The 20,820-nt window shown below is 40.3% G+C and overlaps 1 long non-coding RNA gene across 1 annotated transcript in view; it reads left to right on the top strand.

Annotated features, from left to right (window-relative positions):
- Positions 1-668: 668 nt before the first annotated feature.
- LOC122929614 overlaps positions 669-20,820 on the top strand; it is a 44,176-nt gene continuing 24,024 nt past the window's right edge. The window contains exons 1-2 of the long non-coding RNA XR_006387987.1: positions 669-756; positions 6,245-6,352. This is a non-coding gene — a long non-coding RNA (uncharacterized LOC122929614). The remainder of the gene's footprint in view (positions 757-6,244; positions 6,353-20,820) is intronic.

Raw genomic sequence — 20,820 nt, 5'->3', positions numbered from 1 at the left:
TGTTAGCAACAGTTGATATCAAATATGTTTCTTCATGTCTAACACTGTACATTGTCTCCTTATTGGTAGGCTGTGTACATAGAACAGTAATCTATAGCATGTGGTTAGAAGAGAGACAAAAAACAGCTCTGTCTGAATCTAATTGCAAGCCCTGGAAAGCAGAGGCTAATAAGGGATAGTACTGTGATGCTCAACACAAAGCAAATTTCAATATCAATATACATCCAAAGAGGAAAAAGTAGTGTTACCCACCAATCCTTAAAATGTAACTTTTTATGCTCCAAAATATGTGGGAGAAGAGCAGGCACAAATAGGTAACAGCCGTTTCGTGTGGAACATGTTTCTTCTGACTTCAAAAGACGGGTGTTCCACGTGAAACGGTAAAGAGGGCTACTTTTCAACGATTATTGAGTGCTATTACTTTTTCCTCTTTGGATGTATAGAATAGTGATATATTTGCTAAATGTGATAAAATGTGGATGGTTGAAAAAAAAAAAGCACTATTAAAGGGGTATTCTAATTCAGCAAATACAGGTTATTTTTTGTTTCATGAAAAGCTTATTCTGTATCAATAATATTTGCAGGTTTCAAGATCCCGACTCACTGTCATTCAATGGGGACCTTTATAATTGCACTTCCAGTAAAAAAAAAAATCCATCCCGGGTATGCGATCACACAAGTGAGCGGCTCGTTACAGTACGGTTATCAGAGCTATGCTGACTGTAGGAATGCACTGCGGCCAGTATCATGATGAAGGTACTTACTATATTTGATATAATAATGTTATTGACTCATAGAATAAAAGTAACATTATTTATGATGCTTTGTGAGTCTTGCAAAATGTATAATGCAAAAAATAGTTGCAAAATTGTTGTTGTTTTACCATTTCTAACCAGTACAAATTAGGTTGGTGTAAGATGGCCATGTGTGGTCTGGGAAAAATGGTTCGTATATCAGCTGCATCTCCTGGACTGACTATGGCTCATCTGTTCTGAACTCACAGCACCATAGTGATTTATGATGCTGTCAGTTCCTGTCTGACTGGAGGTCTACTGTATTCTCTGGTGCAGTGAGTTTGGGTCAGATGATTCACAGCCAGTAGAGGTGGCTGACACATGGACCGGTTTCCTGGTCCACATGTGGCGATATGACACAGACCTTAATGAAAGTTAATCCATAAGTGATATGTGCCCCAAAGTGGTTCAGTTACACAATACAACTTATTCCACAAAAGAAAAAAACAAGCCTCATACGGCTACATACAAGAAAAAGAAAAATAGTCCTGGACAGGTTAAAGGTGGCTTAATAACATTGCTCTAAAGTGCTAAATAAATTGAAAATAAGGCGAGGATATGGGATATGCAATAACAGCCCAAAGTATGGCCATATTTCTGCTTAAATAGTATCTTCAACCTTCCTCCAAGACCCCCTCCCCCTAATAGCGTGAGCAACTAGAAATAGTCATACTATTTATCTAGTTTCCTCAGAAAAGAAAATGCAGTAGTAAATCTGATAGCTTAATAATTATTGGCAGCATTTCAGCTGGCACTGTCGTAGTCGCCATGAATGCAAGTGTTAATGTTAGTAATCCTAGAAGGTCACTGTCATCAAGCTGAGGAAGGCAGTTCCTGGACTGCTGCGGTGCAGCAAACAAAATCTCATATTGCAATATTATGCCATGATATGACAGGCTATTAACAACGTGTAAAGCTATGACAGACATGGGGTGCAGGGAAACATTCTGACTCTAAAATCGTATCAGTGTAGCATTATGCACATTGAAGTGATATTGGTTGGTACATGAACTGTAAAAAGCCAACTTTATGCACAAATATCAGTTGCTGTTATTATTAGATCATTTTTATGTGAACATAAAAGATGTGATTAATGGCAAATTCAGCATGTTCTCCTTTGTGGTTTATTCACTGAGCATGTTTGCACAATAGGGAGAAAATCTCTGTACAAATACACATTTGGCCGATCATTGGCCCGAGTGAAAAGGCCTTTATTTCAGTGACTAATCTAAGGTCTAAAGGCTATGTACACTCTTGGGGGCATTTTTTATGATGGCATATTACTCTTGTTGGGCTAAAAAAAAAAAAATATTCAATAGGTCTTGTAATAGATCGCTCTCTCAAGCAGCGGGGTTAAAGTCCAAATGGTGCTTTATCTGGCACTTCAGTGCCAGTGGAAAAGGACCTAAGAATTTTAGTGAACAGCAAACTAAGCTGTAGAAACCAGTGTCAGGCCGCTGCTGCCAAGGCCAATAAGATAATGGGTTGCATCAAAAGGGGCATAGATGCCCGTGATGAGAACATAGTCCTACCATTTTACACATCATTACTCAGACTACACATGGAGAACTGTGTACAGTTCTGGGCTCCTGTGAACAAGGCAGACATAGCAGAGCTGGAGAGGGTTCAGAGGAGGGCAACTAAAGTAATAACCGGAATGGGTGGACTATAGTACCCTGAAAGATTATCAAAAGTACAGTTATTCACTTTAGAAAAAAGACGACTGAGGGGAGATCTAATTACTATGTATAAATATATCAGGGGTCAGTACAGAGATCTCTCCCATCGTCTATTTATCCCCAGGACTGTGACTGTGACGAGGGGACATCCTCTGCGTCTGGAGGAAAGAAGGTTTCTACACAAACATAGAAGAGGATTTTTTAGGGTAAGAGGAGGTGGTGATGGTGAATTCACTAAAAGGCCTCTTTCACACGGCCGTTGAGGAAAAATGTGCGGGTGCGTTGTGGGAACATACGCGATTTTTCCACGCGAGTGCAAAACATTGTAATGCGTTTCGCTCTCGCGTGAGAAAAATCACGCATGTTTGGTACCCAAACCTGAACTGCTTGGGATCGGTATTCTGTAGATTGTATTATTTTCCCTTATAACATGGTTATAAGGGAAAATAATAGCATTCTGAATACAGAATGCATAGTAAAATAGCGCTGGAGGGGTTAAAAAATAAAATAAAAAATAATTTAACTCACCTTAGTCCACTTGCTCGCGTAGCCGGCATCTCCTTCTGTCTTCATCTTAGCTCTGTGTAGCAACAAGGACCTTTGGTGACGTCACAGTCATCACATGATCCATCACCATGGTAAAAGATCATGTGATGGATCATGTGATGACTGTCATGTCACCAAAGGTCCTTCTTGCTACAGAGAGCTAAGATGAAGACAGAAGGAGATGTCGGCTATGCGAGCAAGTGGACTAAGGTGAGCGCTATTTTACTATGCATTCTGTTCAGAATGCATTCAGAATGCTATTAATTTCCCTTATAACCTTTTATTTTTTCAGCCTTATAAACTATGTTACTATGTTACTAGTAATACAGATGATCACCCAAATATATTGTCACTGGATGAGGTGAGGTCAGGTTCCAGCACCCCAAAACACAAAAACTGCAAAATAAACTCCTGCCCGTCTGGGCTCTAACTAACACAAAGTTGTCTCTAGCTCACCTATTGAGTGCAGATCACACATGGGGAATCAGGCTTCAATTCCCCATGTGTGATTTTGAACAATTTGCATAGTTCCTTTATCCCTTAGACATAAAGGGTGTACCCTGGTCAGTAAGAATGTCCTTAGGTATCCTTGTGTGGGAAAACATGTGAAACAATTCCCGAGCAATATTTTTGGATGCCATATTTGGTTGGGGCACCGCTTCCGGGTACCAAGTGGCATAGTCCAATACAACCAAAATGTATTGGTGTCCCCTAGTCAACCTGACAATTGGACCCATCAAATCCATAGCAAGTCTTTAGAATGGTGCCTCAATGATGGGAAAAAGTACTAAGGGACTATGGAAGTCTGATGCTGGGGCACTTATCTGACAAGTGGGGCACAACTCGCAGTATGATTTTACTTCCTCATGCACTCCAGGCCAGTAAAACCTTTGCAGTACCCTCTCCTGTGTTTTGCTAGTCCCCAAATGACCCCCAAGTATGTGGTTATGTGCTAGGTCTAGTACCATACGTCAGTAGGGTTTTGGTACCAGAAGCTGTTCCACAATTTCGTTGTTTCATTTGGTAACTCCGTACACTAGGTTTCCATTCATGGCAAAATGTAGAAATTTCTGGTTAGCTTCTGGTTATTGTGGTACACCATCTAACACGATAACATTTCCTCGAGCATTCACAAGAATGGGGTCTCTCAATTGCTTAGTACCAAAGTTACCCTGAGACACTTCTAAGTCCAACAAATTTTGCCCAGATGGGGAAGCTTCTTCGTCCCCAGCTAACACCTGCAATGGAAAAGAGTCATGACCATCATGCATTTCATACATTTTCACTTTGCCTTTTATTTCAACCATTGAATTTAATCAGCAGTTCACTGAAATGACCATTTAAAGGGAAAGGCACAGATTCTGCAGGAATTTCTTCACCTGTTGCAGAAGAGTTTTTCTTCTCCCATAACTTCCAAAACAATGGTAAGTCCTGGCCCAATTTCACATCATGCATAAGTCTTTTGCCGACCCCGACTTCATATGTCACAGTTCCAGCAGGAGTCACCAACTTAACCCGAGCCACTGGGTAGGACTTGGCATCCTGTGGATGCACAGCACATTTATGCATTTATCTGGCACATAGTCCCCAGCAACAAAGCTGGCATGCACCAAGGTGACCAGATTACCGGAGTCCAAAAGATCCCTGACGGAGCAGTTATTTACCACTATGGTACATATCTGCGGCTCAGTCTCTGGTCCTGGGGATGCCTCACAAACAGGCACTGCATACAGCGACTGTCTCTGGCTAGCCTCACACTCCATGGGCTCTGAGGTAAGAGGGCAATGGGCAGCAATGTGTCTCCACTCACGGCACCTCCAGCACTGGAGTATCCTTCCTGGGTCTCCTCGGTGGGAAGACCTCTCCGTGACCCGACTGCCGCTGTGACTGATATCATAACCAGTCTTTTGCTTACGCCCAACCTCTAGTTCCTTGCTCCCTCTTGCACCCTTCCACACACCCCAACAGCCGGAACTCTCTTACCCACAGATGACATGGGTCTGATACTCCAGCGAGGTATTTGTGCAGCAGGGACATCACGGAGGTAGTCCTCAGTCACCAGGAACCTTTCCACCAGGTTGACGAGCTGGTCAGCAGTTTTGGGGTCTCCATGTCTAACCCACTGTTGTAGCTCCACAGGGAGGGCCCTGAAATAATAATCCACCACCACTTTCTCCACGATCTGGGTTGGTGTAGAGGACTCAGGATCCAGCCCACTTCTGTACGAGATAAATGAGGTCATACATCTGAGATCGGGCAGGCTTGTCCATCGTGTAGCTCCACGTGTGGACCCTCTGGGCCGAACAGACGAAGGTTCGCCGAAATGCGCGCCATCCCGGAGGAAACATAGCACGAGTAATATGTCCTGCCTTTGATATTTGTATTATTTGTATATTTGTATTTGCACTCACCTATCTACACCTACCTATTAACTTGTGGAGCAGTGAGGATATTACCAGCGTGTTTTCCCTCTGTGATGTTGCCTTGTCCCTGCACTTGTTTTTGTTTTGTGATGTAATTTATTGTATGTAATAAAAATCTTTTGTATTTCATGCGGTCTGGTAACTTTTTTGTAGGTTATATGTATTGTATTTTTACCATAGGCATGGGTTTAACTAGATAAAAGCAATAGGTTATTTGGTTGCGGTATTGGGCCTTTATTATTGGTGTAGTAAATAAAAATTTATATTCTGAACATAAATTTACCTCATTGGTCGCAGGAGGGAGGGAGCAATCCTGGATGTATTGCTCATTTGTCATGGGGATTCTTTAAATGGCCGGACGCTAGCGGCTTCGGCAGGTGACGTCATCACGCCGAGGTAGAGAGATCGCGCGCGTGCACATTAGTACCAAGCAATCGGTACACTGTGGTTATAGTGTGCGCATGGCAAGTAGGGAAGGATGATGAAGCAAGAGCCTGGCAATTAGGGCAAGAGAGAGCGGACATCTGAGAATAATTGGATTGAATATGGAATGGAGTAAAATGGTAAGGGGGGGATAATAGGAATAATGATGTGGATCAATTCATTATATAGCTTTCTGCAGGGGTGTAGTAAGGGCATAAATAGAGTGATATGATGGCACTTAGTTACATGATATACCATATAAAACGAGAAAATTTAAGAAAATAAGGAATTAAAAAATATATATATAATTAATGGATTATAATTAATCACCGTACATCATATACCAGTCCAAACTTAAGATGCAATATGTTTATTTCAGATCCCGCTGAAAAAGGTCTAATTACAGACCGAAATGTCTGGGGAAAATAACGTGGCTTTAATATTTTTTCTATTCCTGGATATGCACTATACTGTATGGAAATATACGGTAAGTGATGTTAACTTTTCCTTCATTATTAAAATAATTGCATATATTTGAACTGGAGTGCCGTGGATATTCCTTCTCTCTGATCTCCTGACTTCATAAACACTAATTATTGTTCAATTCTTATAAAACTGATAAGAATATGGCTTAAAGGGTGTATTAGATGGGCAGATTTTCTGCCCGATGATCATTAACGAGCGCTCGTATGAACACTCGTTTGCGATCATCTTGCCGTGTAATACGGCTGCTGATCGCACGATAAACAAGCATGCTGAAAGATCAGGATTTGTCAGCGGCAGATTGTGCTGTCTAATAGCAATCTGCTGTCAGCAAACCACCATACAGCATGGGGATGAGCGATGGCATAGTGATCGCTCCTCCTTATGTTACTGAGGAGATCACTACATGTAATAAGTGAGGTCTCCTCAGCAAGCAAGCAGGCGATTGCCAGAAGGGAACGCTTCCCTCCCAACAACAGTCTGCATGATCAGGGTGTCTAATACACCCTTAAATGTTTATGACGTCAGGTGATCAGAGATAAGAGCTACACATGAGCTGTCAGATAATGGGATTCAAAGATAACAAAAAAACTGACAGCCTGCAAACAGAATGATCTTTAAAACATTGTAGCTGGCTATGATATAAAAGTGCATTGCAGTGGCTGCATACAGTGGCTTCAAATTGATCAGACTGCCCATGCTGATCCCAGTTCATGTCTGAAAGCACCTACAATGGGAATGTGAGCATAAGAACTGGACTGTGGAGCAATGGATGAAATTGGTCTAGTCTGATGAATCACACTTTTTTCTTTAGCTCACCTTGATGGTTGGGTTCATGTACATCACTTACCTAGGAAGGAGATAGCACTGGGATGCACCATGGGAAGAAGGCAAGCTAGCGGAGGCAGTGTGATGACCTAGCCAATTTCCTGGTGTTCATATAGATGTTAGTTTGACACATACCACCTATCAAAACATTGTGACATACCAAGAACACCTCTCCTCTCCATAGCATCAGTATTCTCTAAGGCTAGTTTCACACTAGGGTTAAAACTATCTGGTATGCTGTTCTGGCAAAAGAAGCCTGCTGGAGTTTATTGTATCCGGCATAGCCAGATACTGCCTTCTCCCTTCCCCCCGGAAGCCCATTGACTATAATGGGACACAGTGGGAGTCCGGACGGTTTTTAGCACTCATGCCGGGATTCAAACCGACAAAAACTATTTCCAACATCATTTTTCTTGTCCGGCTGGATCCCAGCATGAGAGCCAGTAACCAGCAGCTCTCCACTGGGTCCTATTATAGTCAATGGGGTCTGACTGGGCTCTGACCCTATCTGGCTGTGCCAAATATGATGAACTCCAGCAGGCTGTTTCTCTGCCTGATAGTTTTTAACACTAGTGTGAAACTAGCCTAACTGCAAAAACTGTTTAGGAATGGTTTGAGGGACATAACAAATAATTCAAGGTGTTGACTTGGCCAACATATTCCTTATGATTTCAATGTGATCAAGCATCTGTGGGATGTGTTGCAAAACAAGTCTAATTTTAGCAGAGCTTTTTACACTTTTGCTTGTAGGACTTTTGTGCATTTGGTTAGGTGCCCCTTAAAATATTTTTATTTCTTCCAGTCAACTCTTTTAAGCTTGGATAATAGGACATGTCACGTTTGTTGGGTTTAGGTGATTTATGAAGTCCACTGTCAGGAGAAGTGAACTCACAAACAGGGATAGGTTAGCCCTAAAACTTCCCGGACCCACTGTCCCTACCTACTTGCACGGTCACCCCTAGGCAGTGACCGCACAAATGGGCGACAGTCCCTATGGGTACGGTAAAGGGTCAAATAACAGCTTGACAACAAAAAAAAACGCCAGAAGCAAACAGGAAAAAACAACACACCAAAACCAGGAGAGAACCAGGAGATCAATACAATACCAAGTTGCCAGAAGCCAAATTCGTAGTCACAATACCAGTACAGAAATGAGAGACTAAAAAGTTATCCTATCACAGTCAACACAACACAGAGTTGGTAGCTAGGGATCCACAAGCCGTCTGCAGCTTGCCAAAGTTTTTTAGTTTCTTTTTCAAAGAAATCTCATTTTTGAGATATTTGTTTTTGCTTTGCTTGTAAGTAACATTTCAGAAGTGAAAATCCAACTTGAGGGAAAGTGTTAAACTGGCCATATAAAGTAAAGAGTGACTAGATCCATCCAATGTGTGTATGTGGGTAAGTAACTGGCTCAGTGATAGACAGAGGGTGGTTATTAACGGTAAACACTCCGTTTGGGTCACTGTCACTAGTGGAGTACCACAAGGGTCAGTTCTCCTCAATACATTGTTCTCTTTAATATATTTATTAATGATCTTGTAGAAGGTTTGCACAGTAAAATATCAATTTATGCAAATGACACTAAACTGTGTAAAGTAAGTAACACTGAAGAGGACACTATACAGCTACAGATGGATCTGGATAAATTGGAGGCTTGGACAGAGAGGTGGCAGATGTAGTTTAACACTGACAAATGTAAGGTTATGCACATGCAAAGGAATAATGCAAGTCACCCGTACATACTAAATGGTAAAACACTGGGTAACTGACATAGAAAAGAACCTAGGAATTTTAGTTGACAGTAAACTTAACCCCTTAGGGACCCATGACGTACCGGTACGGCATGGATCCCGAGTCCTTAAGGACCCATGACGTACCAGTACGTCATGAGTTTAAAGAGAGATTGCGGCACCCCAGGGGTTAATCCGCACAGGTCCTGTCACAACACTGGGGGGGGGGTCATATGACCCCCCCGTGTCGGCGATCGCAGCAAACCGCAGGTCAATTCAGACCTGCGGTTTGTTGCAATTTCTGCAGTTTCTGAACGCCGCGGTCCCTGAACATCCGTGCACTGATAAAAACATCTGGTGTCAGGGAGGGGGGGGGAGCAGCCAATGGCATGCGGGGATGGGAACGAGCCTCCCTGGCATCACCCGCGATGCTAGGGACGCTCGTCCCCGTCCAGCATATGGGGGAGCTTTTTATAGTCTCGGATAACCCCTTTAAAGGATAACTGTCACATTTAGACCCTAATTTCAATTTTCATATATGTAGTTACTAATAACATGATATTCCAGAATCAGTTACTATTAGACTGACTTACCCCATATTTAATAAGATTCAGCCAATAGCAACCAGTCTGCATAAAACTGCAATTTCACTATTCAGTTAAGATGTCCGCCCCTGCCCTCACCCTGAGGCTAATCCCGCCTGCCCTCACTAGCCAGTAACAATAGCCCCCCAAAAGTGTCAATGACCAGAGCCCTCCCCCTAAAGGGTTAATCTCCTGCAGCACAAATGGGTCCTCTTACCACATGTTGCTTTCATTTATACACTGAGCAGACGGCAGATCTCCCTTCCCTGCTCTGCGCTGCTTCCACTCTGCATTGTCCAGCTCTGCTTAGTGAGGGAGCGTCTGCCAAGCGCAGGGACAGGGAGAAGTGCACACAGCTCAGGCACTGCTATCAGCTGCTGGGGAGGACCTGGCTTTAATCATTTACTTACAGTCCCTGGCTGTCAGTAATGTGACCTTGCACGCTGCGTGCTCCGTCTATCAACAGATAGACGGACCATGCCTAGCAACCCTATTTTAAGCACAGGTAAAAGTAGACAGTACAGGGAACAAAAATGTGGAATTAAGGGGTAATTGAATACACAGTGAAAAGTTGAAATAGGGCCACCAAGGTGATATTAATCACCACAATCCAATACTCCAAAAAAAAAAATATACAACAGTTATCTTTTAAGGTAATATAGTTTAGAAAAAAGTAACTGAGGGGAGATCTAATAACCATAAATATCTTAACGGTCAATAAAAGATCTCTTTCATGATCTATTTATACCCAGGACTGTGACTGTGACGAGGGGACATCCTCTGCATCTAGATGAAAGAAGGTTTCTATACCAACATAGAAGGATTCTTTACTGTAACAGCATTGAGACTATGGAACTCTGTGACAGAGTAGGTGGTGATGGTAAACCTATTAAAAACATTCAATAGGGGCCTGGATGCATTCCTGCAGTGTAATAAAAAATGAAAATTCGTTTTAACTAATATATATCAATATATTCTAAATATTCGCGAATTATCGAAGTGCCGATATTCGCAAGAAAAATTTGCAATTTGAATATTCGCGCTCAATACTAGAAATAATATTACAGGTTATAGTTATTAGATTTCTGGAGAAGAGTCATTGATCCAGGTATTTATTCTAATTTCCTGTTTGGAATCAGGAAGGATTTTTTTCACTCAAAATATGGAAACTTGGTGTTTCTTTTTTTGCCTTCACTTGGATCAACTTTACAGGATAACACTGGCTGACACTGGATGGATGGATGTCTTTTTTAACCCTTACAAACTATGTTACTATGTTACTTTGTTCCCAAAATGTGCCTGTTGCACATTCCCCTCTTCCCGTGAAACAAAAATGCATGCTGGGCTGACCAAGTGTGCATGTGGAGGATTCAGGAGAGAGATGTCAATATTTGGGAATGAATGTTTATATTAATGTAAATGTGTCACTGAATGAAAAATCATTGTCAGCAGTACATCGGGATGTGTACATGGGGATGTGCTGCTGACAAACAGTGAACCTGTATGGGGACGAATGATCATAGTAATAGAACAGAAGCCATAATTGCTGCATGTAAATGAGCTAAACGAGCAGGCAGTTATTGGGAACGGACAACTCATTCCTGATCAATGTAAATGGGCACTTAGTGATAAGTGAAGACATTAGTTGAAGACATTAGTTGGAAGGAATTTTACCCACCTAGGCAAGCAGACCGCCTGTTCTCTAAGCTACATTATAATATAGGGGTGCATGAATTGGAAAACACGTTATTTAATTAAGTGCTAGTCCTTTTATCTTATTTCTATCTACTTTTCATGTTTCTTCTTGTGGACCAAATACTACGATATCATGCAGCAGCTGCATGAATACATTGACTCCAGCCCCATCCATTTGAGCTCGTCAGAAATCTTCATTTAGAAAATAAAGAAATTCTAAATGGCCAAATAGTGTGTACAATGCAAGGTCCCCTGAATAAGCACAGTCTTAAAATATAATTACTGGTCCCTGTATTGCACCCCTAATGCACACTGACAATTAGTCAGTTGATCAGGCTTTCTGCCTTTGATCTGTCATCCATTCCAAGCTTTGTCAGTACAGACTGAGAATACAGGCGGCTGATTGTTCTGCATTCATGAGACCTCAGTTATGAAAGGTTAACATTGCAAAATTTAAGCTGCTAATGTACACGTTCTTCACCTCTATGGGGGAGATTTATCAAGACTGGTATTTCCTACACCAGTCTTGATCTCGTGTCTGCTGGAGTAAGACGCGTCTTATTTATTAAAAGGCTTGTCTGTTAATAAATCTGGCACATCTCTAGTAGTGTTGAGCGAGCATGCTCGGCCGAACACCAGTTCGTCTCGAGTATCGCAATGCTCGGCCGAATACCTTGTGTGCTCGAGCACGATGCTTGAGTCAGTGTATTTTAATCCAATTTAGCCTCTATTTCTGAAAAGTTTCTGCTGGGATTTGAAATTACAACCTTCTACATTAGAGGCAAGGACTTTAACCACTCAGCTATAAAGCTGAACAATAAACTCTGTTAGAAAAACCTCATAGTAGTTTGTCATGTATTCCTATACAGCAGAAGTATCATTTCATATTTCACTGCCGGTTAACATGTAGCTGTTTAGCGTAGTGGTTAAGGTTCTTGGATCTAATGTAGAAGGTTGTGAATTCAAATCCCAGCAGAAACTTTTCAGAAATAGAGGCAAAATTTTATTTAAACATATATATTTACATATATTATTATATATTTAGAATATATTATATATTATAATATGTGTAAATATATTATGTCTAAAACATGAGTAGTAGTTTCCCACATATTATGCATTCATATATATCAGTAGCCTCGATTTCTGAAATGGATTTGAACTCACAACCTTCTACATTAGAGCCAAGAACTTTAACCATTACACTGTACAGCTACGTTAACCTGCACTGAAATATGAAATAATACTACTTCTGCTGTATAGTAATACTTACTACATGACAAACTACTATTAGGTTTTTCTGACAGAGTTTATCATTCAGCTTTATAGCTGAGTGGTTAAAGTCCTTGCCTCCAATGTAGAAGGTTGTGAGTTCAAATCCTGGCAGAAATGTTTGAGAAATAGAGGCTAAATTAGATTTAAATACACTGGGTGTCCCCAAGCACTGACTCCATATATGGACATAGTTATATATGGAGTCAGAGCAGGGACTCACACTGGGGGATTCCCTCACTGCACAGCAATCTTCTGCATAGACCTCAGTGGGACCTGGCACCCTCCCCTCTTCAAAGCAGGGGTAGCCTGGTTTAATGCTTGGTGACTTCCATTGTGCTATGTGCACTTTGGTGCTTGATCAACACTAATCTCTAGCCCTCTGTGTGCCAGAAACTGAAATCTACACCAACTAGGAGCCCGGTGTAGACTTGAGCTATAATTTACACCGGTTTCTAGCATAATTGTAATAAATTTGATGGACAATGAAGACTTTGCCCTCCTCTAAGCCCTACCTTTTTTTTTGCCACTTTACAAAAGTGACAAAAAGTGCAAAATGTTACAAATTATAGCACAAATATGGCATGCATCATAAATTGTGACTTTGTCATGTCACCAAAGTGGTGTAACCACCTTCCTAAATCTCCCCGTCTTTTTCCTTTGTTTTAAAATTTTAAAAAGAATAGGTACAGCAGGTGAATAAGGCATTACTTAAATGACTGGATGATGATAGATCTACATTAGGGAGCTATAGATGCAGATCCACGAGATGTTGAAGCATTAGTCATACTCATAGTTGAATGAGGTTTAGAAAACTTCGATTCGGCTGCTTCGCCAAGTTTCATAAAGAAATTAGCTTTGTGATGAATTACTTAATCATGAAGCTCATTTCTTTGTGAGTCACAGATGCAGTGACGGGGAATGAGGATTGTGCCGCCCCTCGTCATTGATACTCAGCTCATCCATTTCACCGCAAAGAGGCCGCTGCAGCCACCTTGATTGAAGATTTGCGCAGGATCTTTAATCAAGATGGCCACGGTGGCCTCTTTGCGCTCAAATGGATGAGGTGAGTATGTTTTCTTTTTTTTACTGCCATTTCAGGGGGAAATTCTTTTGTTCCTACGAATCACGAGGAAATTTGGCTTTGCAGCGAGTAAAATTTTTCCTGAAATTCAGATCGAGGTCCACTTCGGATACTTAGATTCGCTCAACACTCGTCATAATTAGTGATGAGCGAACTTCTGTTTTAAGTTCGGCGTCTAAAGTTCGGCTTCCGGTTAGCGGAGAATCCCGATATGGTTCCCGATATGGATTCCGACTTCCGTTGTGGTCCGTGGTAGCGGAATCAATAATCGGCCATTATTGATTCCGCTACCACGGACCACAACAGAAGTCGGAATCCATATCGGGAACCATATCGGGATTCTCCGCTAACCGGAAGCCGAACTTTAGACGCCGAACTTAAAACAGAAGTTCGCTCATCACTAGTCATAATGTGTCCACATTCTTTTCCCACACCACCAAAGAAGTCTTCAAGATCCAATATAGACTCACCGGCGTGCAAGATATGCAATTTACCTCATCAACTGCATTTGCAGATTACAATCTGTAACACAGATCGAATTGCTGCAAAAAAATCTCTCTAGCACAATATTTGAAATTTCCGTTTCTTTTATCTTTCTTCTATCTTTCCCACATACTTTTTTCCAGAAAACTTCATAACAAACAGATTCAATAGTTTATGTAGACGAAAAAATGTACTGGATTAATAAACAGAATACTATTATTCCTAATGTTCTAAATAAGATAACGGAACTGGTGATATGATGAAACCATCTTATGTGACTGTATTTTCTTTTATTTATCGCCAGGCATCATACTCATCTTGTTATCTCAGCTCATTCCATTTATATATTCCTATGGATTATTTTTCCAATTGTGCTTTTTCAATCCATTGGTCTATCTACAGTGCCTTGTTCATACCCTTTGAACTTTGCCATATTTTTCATATTACACCCAGAAACCTAAATGTATTTTATTGGTATTTTATGTGATAGACCAACACAAACCAGCATGCAAGTGTGTAGTGAAAAGAAAATGATACATGGTTTTCAAAAAATTTTATAAATGAAAATCTGAAAAGTGTAGGGTGCATTTGTATTCAGCCCCCTGTACTCGGATACCCCCAAATAATATCCATTGTAACCAATTGCCTTCAGAAGTCACCGAATTAGTAAATAGAGTCCACCTGTGTGTAATTCATTCTCAGAATAACTACAGCTGTTCTGTGGAGGCCTCAAAGGTTTGTTAGTGAAAACTAGTGATCAAACAGCATCATGAAAAAAAAGGTACACATCAGACAGGTCAGGGGAAAAGTGTAAAGCAGGGTTAGGTTATAAAAAAATATCCCAAGCTCTGGACAGCTCATGGAAAATGGAGGGATTATGGCACAATGTAAACCTACCAAGACATGGCCATTCAGCTAAACTGACAGTCAGACAAGGAGAGCACTAATTAGAGAAGCAGCCCAGGGGCCCATGGTCACTCTGGAGGAGCTGCAGAGATCCACAGCTCAGGTGGGAGAATCTGTCCACAGGACAACTATTAGTTGTGTACTCCACAAAACTAGCCTTTATGGAAGAGTGGCTAGAATAAAACTATTTTTGAAAGCAAAGTATGAGAAGTCCCATTTACAGTTTGCCACAAGCCATGTAGGGGACACAGCATACATGTGGAAGAAGATGCTCTGATCAGGTGAGACCAAAATGTAATTTTGTGGCCTAAAAGAAAAATACTATCTGCAGAAAACTAACACTGCACATCACCCATAACACAGATCTATAATGGAATTGTTTACATGAAAGAATATTCATGTGTTAGAATAGCCCAGTCAAAGTCCAGACCTAAATCCCTTGAAAATATGTGTCAAGACTTGAAAATTGCTGTTCATAGACTATCTGCTTCCAATCTGACTGAGCTTGAGTTGTTTTGCAAAGAAGAATGGGCAAACATTTTAGCCTTTAGACATACAGCTATAATTGTAGCGAAAGGTGGTCCTACAAAGTATTGATTCAGGGAGGCTGAATACAAATGCACGTCATGTTTTCCAGATTTTTATTTATTAAAAACTTTGAAAACCATGTATTATTTATTTTCACTTCACACATACTTGCTACTTTGTGTTAGTCTATCACAATCCACACTACTCATTCCCTCCTTAACAGCCTAGCGCCTTTCTGTATTTCACCTCCCTCTTTCTCCCCTCTTTCATCTCCCATTACCCTCCGTCTTCCCTCATTCTGCCCAAACTTCTTTCCCCACCTAACTTCCACCTAACTTCCCCCAGCCCCACCTTTACTCCCCACAACCCTTCCCTCATCCGTACAGGTTTGTCGCTCATCCCTAGCAACCATGCGCTACGCTCCTTCCTTTTGACTGTAGCCATTGCTCAGTGATTATCAGCTCAACGTCTGTTTATTCAACTAATTATCAGTCCCCTCATGCCAGCGCTGATCCTTACCACTGCCGGACAGCTTCCATCCATAGGACCTCTCCCTTACTACTTTGATTGGCACGTCACCTCCAGGAGACTCTAGCAAGATCTCCGGCAAGATCTCTTGCTGGGGCTGAAGTGTGGCCCATGACCATAGCAACCACGATGCCACAGTGCGGCCCAGTCAGCGCTTGTAGAGCTCTTCCCACTGTATTAAAATACTGACATTTTTTTGGCCTTGAGAAGAGACATCTAATGGGGGACATGATTAACCTATACAAATATATAAATGGGTCATACAAAAAATATAGTGAAAAACTGTTCCATGTAAAATCCCCTCAAAAGATAAGAGGCACTGCCTCAGTCTGGAGAAGAACAAGTTCAGTCTCCAGATGTGTCATGGCTTATTTACTGTAAGAACTGTAAACCTTTGGAATAGTTTATCTCAGGACGTGGTCACAGAAGGAACAGTGGGTCATTTTAAAAGGTCTTAGATAAATTTGTAAAAGTAAATAACATTACAGCTTATGCAAATGTATAGAAGTCTGGGTCTCACTCCCCTTTTTTAAAATTCACATCCCCACCTATCCCTTTTTTGAACTTGACGGAATTGTGTCTTCTTTTAACCGTATTAATTATATAACTATGTTCTAAGCTTTTTCATCTCACAGCTGAGTGTGGCAGTTTAGCCACTTTCCCACTGTTTGATGTTACCTTTATACATAATTGCCACACTTTATTTTACATTATGAGTTGATTTTTATGTTCTTTTTGTTTTATTTTGTAATTTAGTGATTTTAACCTCTTCCCGCATTATCACATACATGTACGTGAGCGTGTGCATGTACATGATGGGATCTGCACCCGCCCCTGCCCTACTGTGTATTGTGCAAAATGTATTGTACTGAATTGAAACAGGGATCAAACCCTGAAAAGATGAAGTCCCACAGTAGGAAAAATATAAAAAGTAAAATAAAGTACAAAGAAAAATGTTATTTTTTATAATAAAAAAATGTAAGTTTCAAGTTAAAATAAAGCGTCCTTTTTTCAAAAGAAAGTAATTTTTTTTTAAAAAAATAGGGAAAAAAGGAATAGTAGACATATTATATATCGCCACTTCCGCATAGACTAGTTCTATAAAAATATCACATGACCTAACCCCTCAGGTGAACACTGTCAAAAAGGTAAAATAAAAACTGTGCTAAAAACAATTTTGTCACCTTACATCACTAAAAGTGCAACACCAAGCAATCAAAAAGGCGTTTGCCCCCCAAAATAGAACTAATCTAACCATCACCTCATCCCAAAAAATAAAACTATAGTTCTCAGACTATGGAGACACTAAAACATGATTTTTTTTTGTTTAAAAAATATTAGTGTATAAAACTTTAATAAATAAGTAGACATGTTAGGTATTGCCACGTCCAAAACGACCTGCTCTATAAAAGTATCACATGATTTAACCCCTTAGGTGAACAAAAGCCATTTTTTGTCACCTCACATCACAAAAAGTGTAATACTGAGCGATCACAAATCATCCTACCTAAGATAATCGCCCAAAAAATAAAGAAAACTATGCCTCTCAGAATATGGAGACACTAAAACATGATTTTCTTTGTTTCAAAAATGCTGTTATTGTGTAAAACTTTAATAAATAAAAAAAAGTATACATATTAGGTATCAACGCGTCCATAAACACCTGCTGTATAAAAATATCACAAAACATAACCCCTCAGGTGAACACCGTAAAAAATAAAAATGGTGTCAAAAAAGCCATTTTTTGTCACCTTACATCACAAAAAGTGTAATACAAAGCGATCAAAAAGTCATACACACTCCAAAATTATACCAATAAAATCTCATCCCTTAAAAAATGAAACATTTGCCCAAAAAAATGAATAAACTATGGCTTTCAGAATATGGAGACACCAAAAAAAATCATTTTTGGTATTATTGCGTCTGTAACAACCTGCTCTATAAAAATACCACATAATCTAACCTGTCAGATGAACATTGTAAATAACAAAAGGTGAAAATGGTTCCAAAACAGCTATTTTTTGTTACCTTGCCTCACAAACAGTGTAATATAGAGCAACCAAAAATCATATGTACCCTAAAATAGTACCAACAAAACTGCCTTATCCTGTAGTTTCCAATAGTGATGAGCGGCAGGGGCAATATTCGAATTCGCGATATTTCGCGAATATTCGCCATATATTTGAGAATTTGCGAATTCATAATCTCCAGGCATTATTTTCTTGATTGCGAGAATTCGCATAAACTTCGCATACAAATTTTTGCATAAAAATTCGCATGAACTGGTATTTTCACAAAAATCAAATATTCGCAATTAAAAATATATTTTGCGAAATTCGAAATATTCGCGAATTCTCAAAGTGCCGATATTTGTGATTAAAATTCGCAATTCGAATATTCGTGATCAACACTAGTTTCCAAAATGGGGTCATTTTTTGGAGTTTCTACTCTAGGGGTGCATCAGGGGGTCTTCAAATGTGACATGACCCTCCAAAAACCATATGGCATTCTTTTCCTTCTGCACCCTGCCATGTGCCCGTACAGCAGTTTGTGATCACAAATGGAGTGTTTCTGTAATCTACAGAATGAGGGTAATAAATATTGAGTTTTGTTTGGCTGTTAACCCTTGCTTTGTTACTGGAAAAAATTTATTAAAATGGAAAATCTGCCCAAAAAGTGAAATTCAGAAATTTAATCTCCATTTTCCTTTAATTCTTGTGGTACACCTAAAGGGTTAACAAAGTTTGTAAAACCAGTTTTGAGTATCTTGAGGGGTGTAGTTTCTTAACCACTTCAGCCCCGCTAGCTGAAACCCCCTTCATGACCAGAGCACTTTTTACACTTCGGCACTACACTACTTTCACCGTTTATCGCTCGGTCATGCAACTTACCACCCAAATGAATTTTACCTCCTTTTCTTCTCACTAATAGAGCTTTCATTGGGTGGTATTTTATTGCTGCTGACATTTTTCCTTTTTTTGTTATTAATCGAAATGTAACGATTTTTTTGCAAAAAAATGACATTTTTCACTTTCAGCTGTAAAATTTTGTAAAAAAAACGACATCCATATATAAATTTTTCGCTAACTTCATAGTTCTACATGTCTTTGATAAAAAAAAAATGTTTGGGCAAAAAAAAATGGTTTGGGTAAAAGTTATAGCGTTTACAAACTATGGTACAAAAATGTGAATTTCCGCTTTTTGAAGCAGCTCTGACTTTCTGAGCACCTGTCATGATTCCTGAGGTTCTACAATGCCCAGACAGTACAAACACCCCACAAATGACCCCATTTCGGAAAGTAGACACCCTAAGGTATTCGCTGATGGGCATAGTGAGTTCATAGAACTTTTTATTTTTTGTCACAAGTTAGCGGAAAATGATGATGATTTTTTATTTTTATTTTTTTCTTACAAAGTCTCATATTCCACTAACTTGCGACAAAAAATAAAAAATTCTAGGAACTCGCCATGCCCCTCACGGAATACCTTGGGGTGTCTTCTTTCCAAAATAGGGTCACTTGTGGGGTAGTTATACTGCCCTGGCAATTTAGGGGCCCAAATGTGTGAGAAGAACTTTGCAATCAAAATGTGTAAAAAATGACCGGTGAAATCCGAAAGGTGCACTTTGGAATATGTGCCCCTTTGCCCACCTTGGATGCAAAAAAGTGTCACACATCTGGTATCGCCGTACTCAGGAGAAGTTGAGGAATGTGTTTTTGGGTGTCATTTTACATATACCCATGCTGGGTGAGAAAAATATCTTGGTCAAATGCCAACTTTGTATAAAAAAATTGGAAAAGTTGTCTTTTGCCAAGATATTTCTCTCACCCAGCATGGGTATATGTAAAATGACACCCCAAAACACATTCCCCAACTTCTCTTGAGTACGGCGATACCAGATGTGTGACACTTTTTTGATGCCAAGGTGGGCAAAGGGGCACATATTCCAAAGTGCACCTTTCGGATTTCACCGGTCATTTTTTACACATTTCGATTGCAAAGTTCTTCTCACACATTTGGGCCCCTAAATTGCCAGGGCAGTATAACTACGCCACAAGTGACCCCATTTTGGAAAGAAGACACCCCAAGGTATTCCGTGAGGGGCACGGCGAGTTCCTAGAATTTTTTATTTTTTTGTCGCAAGTTAGTGGAATATGAGACTTTGTAAGGAAAAAAGAAAAAAAAAGAAAAATCATCATTTTCCGCTAACTTGTGACAAAAAATAAAAAATTCTAGGAACTCGCCGTGCCCCTCACGGAATACCTTGGGGTGTCTTCTTTCCAAAATGGGGTCACTTGTGGCGTAGTTATACTGCCCTGGCAATTTAGGGGCCCAAATGTGTAAGAAGTACCTTGCAATCAAAATCTGTAAAAAATGGCCTGTGAAATCCGAAAGGTGCACTTTGGAATATGTGCCCCTTTGCCCACCTTGGCTGCAAAAAAGTGTCACACATCTGGTATCGCCGTACTCAGGAGAAGTTGGGGAATGTGTTTTGGGGTGTCATTTTACATATAACCATGCTGGGTGAGAGAAATATCTTGGCAAAAGATAACTTTTCCCATTTTTTTTATACAAAGTTGGCATTTGACCAAGATATTTTTCTCACCCAGCATGGGTATATGTAAAATGACACCCCAAAACACATTCCCTAACTTCTCCTGAGTACGGCGATACCACATGTGTGACACTTTTTTGCAGCCTAGATGCGCAAAGGTGCCCAAATTCCTTTTAGGAGGGCATTTTTAGACATTTGGATCCCAGACTTCTTCTCACACTTTCGGGCCCCTAAAAAGCCAGGGCAGTATAAATACTGCACATGTGACCCCACTTTGGA

The sequence above is a fragment of the Bufo gargarizans genome, chromosome 2 (assembly GCF_014858855.1).
Source record: "Bufo gargarizans isolate SCDJY-AF-19 chromosome 2, ASM1485885v1, whole genome shotgun sequence".
NCBI classification, from domain to species: Eukaryota; Metazoa; Chordata; class Amphibia; order Anura; family Bufonidae; genus Bufo; species Bufo gargarizans.
The sequence above is the reverse complement of the archived record's forward strand: the minus strand, read 5'-3'. Positions and strand labels throughout refer to the sequence as shown.